Source organism: Carex rostrata, chromosome 20 (genome assembly GCF_964058835.1).
Source record: "Carex rostrata chromosome 20, lpCarRost1.2, whole genome shotgun sequence".
Taxonomy (NCBI): Eukaryota; Viridiplantae; Streptophyta; class Magnoliopsida; order Poales; family Cyperaceae; genus Carex; species Carex rostrata.
Genome location: NC_135937.1, coordinates 8,223,541 through 8,235,347, shown reverse-complemented (window position 1 = coordinate 8,235,347; position 11,807 = coordinate 8,223,541).

Here is an 11,807-nt window from a genome sequence, read left to right as displayed (position 1 = left end):
ATGTTCTACAATATATATACATTATATATTAAATATAAAAGCTCAGCTACTGTGACATTTACGGTATTTTGTCACCAACTCCAAAACTTATCGGACAAACGACTAATTCAAACTGTTCAAACCAGTACACTTTACAAGGGATGTGTTTACATGCAAAATTTATAATTTTTTGAATCATTTTAGTACCAAATTAAGCAGTAAAAAAATGAAGAAAAATTAATGCATTAAAATTAATTTAAAAACTCCCACATTTGACCACTTGACTTGTTTTAAATAAATTTGAAAATTTATAAATTTTGTATTTAAACACAACATGTTTTTTGAGACCGGAGGGCTCCTCCGGTCCTTCTGTTTTTTGGTGAGAAAAAAAAAGTGAAAAAAAGAAAAAAAATGAGTCGCTGCACGATCCGCCGCACCACCATCAATCAAAAAGGTGAGAAAATATGAAAAAATGTTAAGACCGGAGGGCTCATCCGGTCTTGAGAAAAGACAAAATTTGGGACTGAAGGGCTCCTCCGGTCCTTCTGGTTTTTGAAAAAAAAAAAGCAATCATACAGTAAAAAACATTTTTTTAATTATGATTTATCAAAAAAATCCCTCATCCTGATGCTCTTGTTGCAGGAATTTTTTGATAAACCATAATTAAGAAAATTATTTTTACTAATCCAGCATGATTGTTTTTTTTTTCAAAAACCAGAAGGACCGGAGGAGCCCTCCGGTCTCAGTTTTTTCCTTTCCTCAAGACCGGAGGAGCCATCCGGTCTCAATATTTTTTTTTCAAAATTTAACGGAAGCCACAGAAAAGCCACAGAAGATCCCACTGCATATATCCCAACAAAATTTTTCAAGACCGGACCAAGGATCCGGTCCCATTTTTTTTTTTTTTTTTTTTTACTTTTTTCACTTTTTTCACTTTTTTTTTTGTGCGGCTATCTGTGTAGCATCTCTTATTTTATGTATATATAATATATGTATATGTGTATGTATAATATATGTATATATAATATATGTATAATGAGTAGGGTTTTAATGCCTCATCTTTTTCATACCTCATATTTTATATCTTCGCTTTCAAAGTTCAAATTGTCGATCCGAACCGCTCAACATAATATTTATGCTAAAATATGCATATAGATAAAATTTTATATTTTTTGAAATTTTGTTTACTATTTTTTAAGATGAATACAAAATTCAACAGTCTGGATATAGCGATTTTGATATATACACACATATATTATATATACATATATACATATATACTTATATACTTATATACATATATTGGGTCCAGCTAATTTGCTGCCGACAACATTTTAGCCGAAGGTGCTGCCGCCATTTTTTATTTTTGTGATGTCCAAACAACAAATTCAAACCGTTAGATGTTTAATCTATATTATAATCTACTTGGAGACCAAATTTTACATTTTTTGGAACTTTTTTACTATTTATTAAGCTGGTTTGAAAACCGCTGATTTCAGTAAATTTCTGCAGCATTGAAATCAGCGGTTTTCAAACCAGCTTAATAAATAGTAAAAAAATTTCCAAAAAATGTAAAATTTGGTCTCCAAGTAGATTATAATATGGATTAAACATCTAACGGTTTGGATTTGTTGTTTGGACATCACAAAAATAAAAAATGGCGGTAGCACCGCCGGCAGAAAATTAGCCACAGCCTACATATATTATATTATATTATATATACATATATATACACATACACATACACATACACATACACATACACATACACATATATTATATATACATATATTATACATACACATATGTTATATATACATAAAAAATAGAGATGCTACACAGATCGCCGCACGGAAAAAAGTGGAAAAAGTAAAAAAAAAAAAAAAATTGAGACCGGATGGCTCCTCCGGTCTTGAGGAAAGAAAAAAACTGAGACCGGAGGGCTCCTCCGGTCCTTCTGGTTTTTGAAAAAAAAAAAGCAATCATGCTGAATCGGTAAAAATGATTTTCTTAATTATGGTTTATCAAAAAAATTCCTTGTTGCCTTGTTGGTACAAAATCGCGAATTCCTTCCAATTGTCGGGTTCGGATCAGAAACAAATCCCCTAAATTGGGGCATTGGGAACACAAAAAGTGCAATTATTTTCTACAATTTGAATTTTTCAAATGGATGAGAAGTACGGTATATTTACATGCACCATGACACGTTGCAATCCTGAAGAGCAGGTGTCACCTTATTAGCATAGTGACAAATGAATAGTTCGGGTTCGGTTCGGCGAGGTCAAAAATTCGTGATTCGGGTATAATTTGGGTATAATTCGGGAATGATTCGGTACAAGTATATAATCAGGAAATAAAAAAAACTCATCCAAATTTAAATTGTTATACAAAATTTATGTAATTCTTAACCACAAAAGATCTTGATATTCACTCAAATATTTATGACAAAGCCACGTGAGGAGAGAAGCTTGATATCCACAAGTTTTATCCTGCCAGGCCACGTGAGGAGAAATTTTTCGAGTAGAAAACAACTTGGGTTCAGACGAATTTTTACGGAAAAAACGCGAATAATTTGTAAAATTTGTAAAATTTGTAAAATTTGTAAAATTCGCGTTTTATTCAGTCAAAGGTTCGGTCAACGTTTAATACGGTGTTCGGTTCAGTAATATTAAAAAAATGAATTATTCGCGAATTAAACGCGAATAAAACGCGTACCATGTCACTATGCTTATTAGAGGATTCCAGAACACCGGTCCATTCATTTAATCTGGACAATAACATCACCTATAAATAAATTTTGATATTAATTTTTTAAACGTTATCTTTAATAATTGAATTTTGAAAAATATAAAAAAATAAAGTCTACAAATTGAAATGGATTATGTTGGATGGTTAAGGATATCTAATTGGAAAATAAAACAACAACATACGGAAAATTCGTTTTTTTTAGGAATTGAAATTTTGTTTAAAACATATAAGTACAATGATAAGAGCATCTACATCTGATATTATTGGAGTTTTTAATATAAAGTGACAGTTTTTATTTCAATTTCAGAAATGTAAGAGAGTTTTTTATTTAGCAACTATACAAGAAATTGCAGCGGGGGATACCAGTCAGGTGTGTACTAGTACAGAGAGACTGAGAGTTGCATAAAAGGCATTTCTGAGTATAAATTTTGAGTTTGCGGTATTTATTAGTGTGTTGTGCTAATTTGTTGTTTTTAAGGGGGCAATAGTGAAATATGATGTTTCTTGTAACCCGATGTAACTAGATCCGTTGAACTTTAATACAATCCTGGCAGCCTCTGCCAGTTGAGTTTCAAAAAAAAAAAAAAAAACTATACAAGAAATTGTTTATAAATTCCAGCTGATCAATTGATTGGCTCAAATTATTTTTTTTTAAAATTTTTTTATTGACGTGACTTAATATAAATTTTAAAATTAATTTTAGGAATGTGGGAGTTTATCAACCTTAGAGACCTTAAGTTTTAAAAAGCTATTAACAGCTATTCAAAAACTCATTTGGATTGCTGCGATATAGATATTGTTATCTTTAAATTATCTAATTAGTTAGAAATAAACCGTATGGATAAATTATGCCGCATCATATAAACATAAATAAGTACTACTAAATTCACAAAGATGAAATATGCGCAAGAATTTTGTTTCGAAACACAAAACACATATTTTTTATTTATAATTATAATATTTAAAACAGTGAACAACCTACATTATTTATTTCGTGTTATGGGCAATATCAACGTGCAATGGACACCAAGTTTTTTTTTTCACATGATACGATCAAAACATAAATTGCAAGCAAAATAAATTTATTTTTGAGGTACAATTTCGAAAAAAATACATAACTATAAAATACCTACGAAATATATTTTATGTTGGACTCATTCAGTTCACAAAATGGGACAACATTTCGTAACAAAACAATTATTATAAATCATATACACATGGAGAATTATACACGTTTAAAATATAAAAATACTAATCCGAATATTGGAATTTATATTGTTCTAATGGTTTACATACAAAATTATAACAACTATTGCCCATTGCCCCATTCCAGAATAGAGAACGATTATTTGCAGCATAAACTTTATAACTTTTGTGTTGCAGGAGTCTAATTAATTAATAATAAGTTATAGTAGCATGAACCATACAATTGTAATCACAGCACATCCGAAGTAGATGAAAGCAAATTACCGGTCTTCTCCAAGGAGTGCGTATCCTCTGGGATATCTCAACTTTTGCGTGACCGACGTGTCCGGTGCCTATTCGAGGGTGATATAGGGAATCCGTATTATGTGTGCTTTGAGATTTGTGTAAAACGTATTTAAACGGTTGATATTGTCCATAAAGTCACGCAAAGTTTGAGATATCTCAGAGGATACGAATTCTTCTCGAAGTGAGGTCACCTTTGATTAGCCAATCAAACTAGGGTGGGCAGTTCTGACCTATTAGGCCGCCACGCGCCAGCACGCGCTTTCCAGCACGTTGTTTATAAACTATAACCCATTACACATTTAGAGACTGTTCGGCCGACAAATGGGAATGGGCTTGGGCACGGGAATTTAACTGAAAAATACTGTTTTTGTAGAAAAAAAAAATTCAGTTTAACTGAATTTTTTTTTCTCACGTGAACAGTAAAATTTAGTTCAAAAATTTTTAAATCTCATTTCTATTCCTATTCCCGTTCGTTTGCCGAACACGCCCTTAACTACGGAGTTCTCTACACCGAAAATTCTGAAAATGCTTCAAAGAAATTTGCATAAATTTTATTTTGCAAATATTACGTAATATTTATTAGAATCACTTTGAGATAGATTGTTGTTCTCTTTACAACATAATAAATAAATAAACTGTAATGCAGATTGCTTCAATATTTGACATAATAATAATAATAATATGATTATAAAGAAAAATTCACTATTATTTATGAATAATTAATGGGAGAATAAATTTGTTATATATGTTTTATGTTGATTGAAACGTACCAAGTCGAGATTGTTTAGCAAAGTTATTTACTTATTTATCTAACCCAAGCTTCTAAATAGCGTTTATAGCGGTATAGCGGGGAGACAAAAAAAAAAGCTTTAGCGAATAGCGAAAGCTATTATAAATAGCGTTTTTTATTTCAAAAATTATATTTTATATTTCTACTAATAGTAAAAATGTCTCATCAAGAAAAAAAATATCAAATTAATTAAGAAGTTCTAATATTCATATTAAACCAATACAAAGTTCAAATTGTCATTCAAAATATTCCTAATTCAAAAACTATCGATATATTTTATATTCAAAATATACCACTACCATATATTAATGCACAAGCTTCTAAATAGCGTTTATAGCGGTATAGCGGGGAGACAAAAAAAAAAACTTTAGCGAATAGCGGAGCTATAGCGAAAGCTATTATAAATAGCGTTTTTTATTTCAAAAATTATATTTTATATTTGTACTAATAGTAAAAATGTCTCATCAAGAAAAAAAAAATCAAATTAATTAAGAAGTTCTAATATTCATATTAAACCAATACAAAGTTCAAATTGTCATTCAAAATATCCCTAATTCAAAAACTATCAATATATTTTATATTCAAAATATACCACTATCATATATTAATGCATGATACAAAATTTAATTGATATAGCGGTATAGCCCGCACATGTTTCATTGTATTGATATAGCTTAATAAAATAAAATAAAAAACCAATCTAGATATTAAGGCCCATTAAAATTGCAAAATCATGTTTTTAGAAAAAATTTTTTGCAAAATCATAACCCATGTAGCATAGCGGACCGCTATTACCGCTATAGCGGTCGTAGCTTGATTAGCACAGTTTTAGCCCGTAGCTTAGCTTTTTGGGTCCAAAACCGCTATAGCGGCGCTATAGTTTCGCTATAGCTAGCTATTTAGAAACTTGATCTAACCTGAAAATACACACAACAGCGATAAGTCACTACAAATTAGTGCTGATCTTAAACGAAGATATTTGTACTTTCAGTTGACTTGGTCAAAGAACTAAATAAGAGAAAGAATTGTATATAAAAATATAAAATAAAATTTGTTAATATTTTAATGTAATTAAAATTAAATTTGGAAAAGATAACGAATAATCCGATCGACGTGCATGAATCGAGCAAAATTTATTAGATAAGTGATCAGCTTATGATTTTTACTATTTTAGTTATTTTCTTAAATTTAGTGTTCAGGTGAATAAAGATTTTATCTTATGCAGTGCATAATAAGATGCGGTGTTGTTGTCGTGTACTATTTAAAGAATTCAAATCCAGTTATCAGTTTTAACTGGCACGAATCTCAAAACAAACCTCCTATATTTCTCGATATGTATCTGTCAGGTACCTGAGGGTACAATTACAAAAAAAAAAATGTCTGAATTTAGTAAAAGTTCAATGCCTATTGTAGATATAAGATATCCATTGAAATTCATACTTAGAGTTAAAAAACGGTTTGAATTTTCAAATTGTACCCACAAAATCAAATAAACTAAGAGATACGGATTCATATTTCAAAAGTACATTGAATTAAGTTTGACCGGTTCAAAGGATTTTACTCGAGCAGTAAGTATGGGATATTAACTCTTATTTAAATAGTAGTGTCGGTGTCGGAAGCTTTCTTCAATAAAAAAAATAATAAAATAGTGTTAGAAACTGTCAGCTTCAATATGAAGCTATACAATATTAATTAAAAGAAGTTGGTGCGATTCGTCAACAAATTATTTTCTGGTGACTTTCCTCAGGTTGTTGACATCATGGCATACGCACAAAGCATAGTCGCGGATTTTAAAATTGGTAAAGACATCTTGAGGTGGTATTCAAATTACATTTGTAAGCATGTATTAATCGTAGGTAGGTAGGTTAACCAATATATGCACAAATTATTGGTGTCTTATTCTGATTGGCTGCATATATAGGTAACACAAAAGAGCCGGCCATTTTTATTAATACCCCAGAAGAAAAAGTTAATTTTAAAAATAACCCCGTATTCTATTTTTTTTCAAAAATAACCTAATCGCCTGGTCCACGGACGGTCTCCTAGGGGAGCAAACCGCCCCTCCCACGGGCGGTCTTTTTTTATTTATTTTTTTTATTTTAGAGATCTGAGTATTTTGATTTAAAAAATTTTCTTGTTTAGAGTGTATGCCAAAAAAATAAGACATTTGATAAATTTATGAAGTAATGTCGTAACTCTTTATAACTTTGATTTTATTTGTCAGTTAGATATCACAAGTCTAAATATAACACTAATGAAGGACTTGGCCTTTATTTAAAAAATTTCAAGCTCTGACAGCTTGTTGATCTTTTTCTCTTTTTCCAGTTTTTATAATATATGTATAATATATACATATATACATATACATATACATATACATATACATATATACAATATACATATATACATATACACATAGATACACACATAGATACATACATACATACATACATACATACATACATACATACATACATACATACATATACATATACACATACATATATACATATACACATATACATATACACAGAAAAATGTAAAATTTGGTCTCCAAGCACATATTAATATGGAGAACAAGATGAACGGTTCAGATCGACTTTTTGAATTTTGAAATTCCAAATTTAGACCGTGTGTATTTCAACCCATACGTTACCGAAAGCACATTAGCCTATCTCTATTATATATATGTATTATATTATATATACTAATATACATACATATATATATATATATATATATATATATATATATATATATATATATATATACATGTAGAGTAAGGCTACGCTACTTCGCGAATTAAACGGGGTGTTTTAATTCATGCTCATATCTCTATTTTCGAAGTCCAAATAGCCGATCCAAACCGTTAGATGTTTAATCTATATTAAAATGTGCTTGGAGACCAAATTTTACATTATTTTGAATTTTTTTACTATTTATTAAGATGGTTTGAAAATCATTGTTTTTTAATGCCTACCGTCGTACGAAAACTTAAACTGAGTTTTTGAGGCACAAAACGACGTTTTTTTGAAATTATGATGCTTCCGATACAACGATGCCTAAGATTTTCCCAGGCAAAATCTGATTCGTCTCGTCCTCCTGTCACACCCCGCGGCCACGAGGCGTGACAGGGCCCCGCCGTAAGCATACAACTCCATGTATGCTTACAAGGCATTTACAATATTTTCATCACATCACAATAAAATACATAAAACAAGTTTATATATATAGTTCAAGTACAAACTGTCTGGTACAAGTAGATCATACAAAAGGTATCTCGTATGGATACCAACCATAAGGTGTGACATAGAGAGCACTGTACAACAAAACAAGATATGCCTCTCTAGTCAAATAACAAAATAACTACTAAGGTAATTTGGTGTCATATACCACAGGCCTACTACTCGCGTGCCTCTCCAGGATCAGCCGCACCTAAACCTGAAAAGAACCCAAAAGGGTGGGGGTGAGAATAAATTCTCAGTGCGAAATTTGCCACAATCAGGTTATTGGACTTGCAATCAGACTCCATGTTCAAAAATGAAATCCATACAAAATCACATTAGCAGTTCTATAACAAACAATATATATATATGGATGCACATGCTTGACAACAAGAATCGAGTGAAAAACAACTTAAGGAATTTCCAAGATGAAGTTCAAACAAACACATATTTGGCCTAACTCATTTTATTATGGCTGGTAGCATCTATAGATGTTCAACCGAGCTGGACCCTTTATCAAACCCACATCTGTAGGGTTACTGGCACCTACAGATGGCCCACCGAGCTGGACCCTTTATCTGACACCCATCTATAAATGCTTTGGCTTAACCATTTACTAAAGTCTGGTTCAAGTCATAAAATGAAAATTCACATGAAATAAATCAGAATATCGTCATAGTCAATTGACCGTCCAAATGCATTACCACGTAGGGTAATGCCCCCGAGCCACAGACGTCACACATAGGTCACCCACCATCACAATCAACATGTATATATATAGTCACCCACCCCTCGTCCCAACCGGTACTGGGATATCTCGAGGGCCGTTCACCTAAGGCCATTAGGATCCTGGGATCAAAGTCAGCTTGCAGACTTTGCAAATTCATTCACATATCATCTCAAAGTTAGCTGATACAGCTCAACCTTGCCATTTCATTCACATATCATTTCATAATCATCAATTTGTGGTGACCTTTATCCATAGTCAATTCATAAGAGAACAATCAAAATGACAACCATACAAATATGCAAATCAATCATATCACCACAATTCGGTTTTAGATGTATTATGCACACAATTCACATAATTCCAATTATGCAACAATCAAACATACAACATGAAAATTCCAAGTATGCAACAATCAATCACACAACATGACAATCGAAAAAGATAATTTAATTTCTGAAAATGAAACATCAAACAAGTCCAAGAACCCCGCACCTGATTATGAAGAACGTATCTCGCACTTATGGTTCGGACGTCTCGAAAGATCCCGCAAAATCTTGCTCAACCAAGCCTACGCCTATGTTAACATATATACTTAATTCAATATTTGTTTGACGATTGATATGCTTACTTGAGTGATATTATTTTCTATATACTTTCCTTAACATAATCCATCTTGGAATAAATGATCAAGCCTTTCTCAATAAATATTAAGCCTTTCGGAGACAATATTAGCACTTCATCAAAATATTATGACTTTGTTTAATTATCACCATACACAATAAATATTAAGCCTTTCGGAGACAATATTAGCACTTCCTCAAAAATATTATGACTTTGTTTAATTATCACCATACTCAATAAATATTAAGCCTTTCGGAGACAATATTAGCACTTCCTCAAAAATATTATGACTTTGTTTAATTATCACCATACTCAATAAATATTAAGCCTTTCGGAGACAATATTAGCACTTCATCAAAAATATTATGACTTTGTTTAACTATCACCATACACAAAAGAGGGAACAAAGAAAAGAGATCAACACCAAATTAATTTCAGATTTTAAGAGAGTGAGAGAAGAACTTACCAATCAACACCTTTGTTTGTTGAATTAGACTAGACAAATCAAAATATTTCTCTAATTTTCGGATCTGAACCAAGCCCTAGATAGAAAATGAAGATTAAGATGAAATTGAGAGAGGAAACACCAAATTAACAACATAGAAGCTTAATGGAGATAGATTACTCACAATTTATACACAAATTTCGGGTTTGATCAAAAACCCTAGAAAATAGAGATGAATTTCAGATTTGAGAGAAGATGAGAGAAAGTGAGTACCAATGGAGAACAAGATGGCTACTAGAGAGTTGAATCAACAATTTCCAACTTCTTCTTCAATTTCTCAAAGATTTTCATGGGAGAAAAGAGGGTTCCTTTCTCTTTTTCTTTCTTTTGGGGGAACACAAAAGGGGGCAGCAGCAACAGAGAAGGGAATGGAGGGAGAGAGAGAAAGTTGAGTTGTTCACATGCATATTTGGGAAATTTTCTAAATAGACCCTCCAAATTGTTGGATATTAAATAAAGAAGCTTTTATACCTATAATCATGCATAAAATTTGCATCTTGTTCCCAATTTTATATAAACTATAATTTTTCACTCCTAGTTCAACAACAAAAATTTTTATTATGTTTTAAACATTCTCAATTTTTATTATAAAAATTTCTTAACGTAACATTTCTCCCCCCCTTAAAATAAAGTTCAGTCCTCTGAACTTAATTGCGTACCTGAATCGTCAAATAGTTCTGGGTACTTCTCACGGATACTTTCCTCAAGTTCCCATGTCGCTTCTTTCTCCGAATGACGTCCCCATTTTACAAGAACAAGCTTGATCACTCTGCTTCGAAGTCGTTGTTCTTTTCTGTCCAATATCTGCATCGGCTCTTCTTGATAAGATAGGTCATCTTGGACGCACAGTTCCGAGTGATCAATACAATGAGATGGGTCTCGCACATACCGGCGTAATTGTGACACGTGAAATACGGGATGAACTCTGTCCAATGCGGGTGGTAACGCAAGTTCATATGCTACCAGTCCAACTCGTTGCGTAATTTGAAATGGTCCAATGTACCGGGGGCTCAACTTACCCGAAACACCAAATCGATGCACTCCTCTAACGGGAGAAACTCGAAGCCACACATGATCTCCTTCTTGGAATTCCAACGGTCTTCGATGAACATCAGCGTATTTCTTTTGCCTTTCTTGAGCTGATTTAAGCCGACTCAAAACAATCCTTGTCTTTTCAGCAACTTCTTGTATCATTTGAGGTCCGGTAGGTGAGTACGTACCCGCGGGTCCCCACCATAACGGTGTTCGACATTGCTGTCCCGTAAGTGCCTCTTGCGGTGACATTCCAATACTCGAATGATAGCTATTATTGTATGCAAATTCTACCAAGTATAAGTGATCGATCCAAGAGCCTCGGAAACTTAGGGCACAAGATCGAAGCATATCTTCCAATGTTTGTATCGTCCGCTCGGATTGGCCATCTGTTTGCGGATGATGGGCTGTACTGAATCTCAACTTTGTACCCATGGATTCTTGAAAACTTTTCCAAAAATGCGAGGTGAATCGAGTATCTCGATCAGAGATAATATTCCGTGAGCAACCATGATATTTAAATTGATATTGCATAAACAATTCAACTAACTCGTTTCCGGATGTATCAGTCCGAAGTGGGATGAAATGCGCGATCTTTGTTAGTCTATCCACTATGACCCATATGGCACTGTATCGGCCGACCGTCCTCGAAAAACCGGACACAAAATCCATGGTAATCGATTCAAA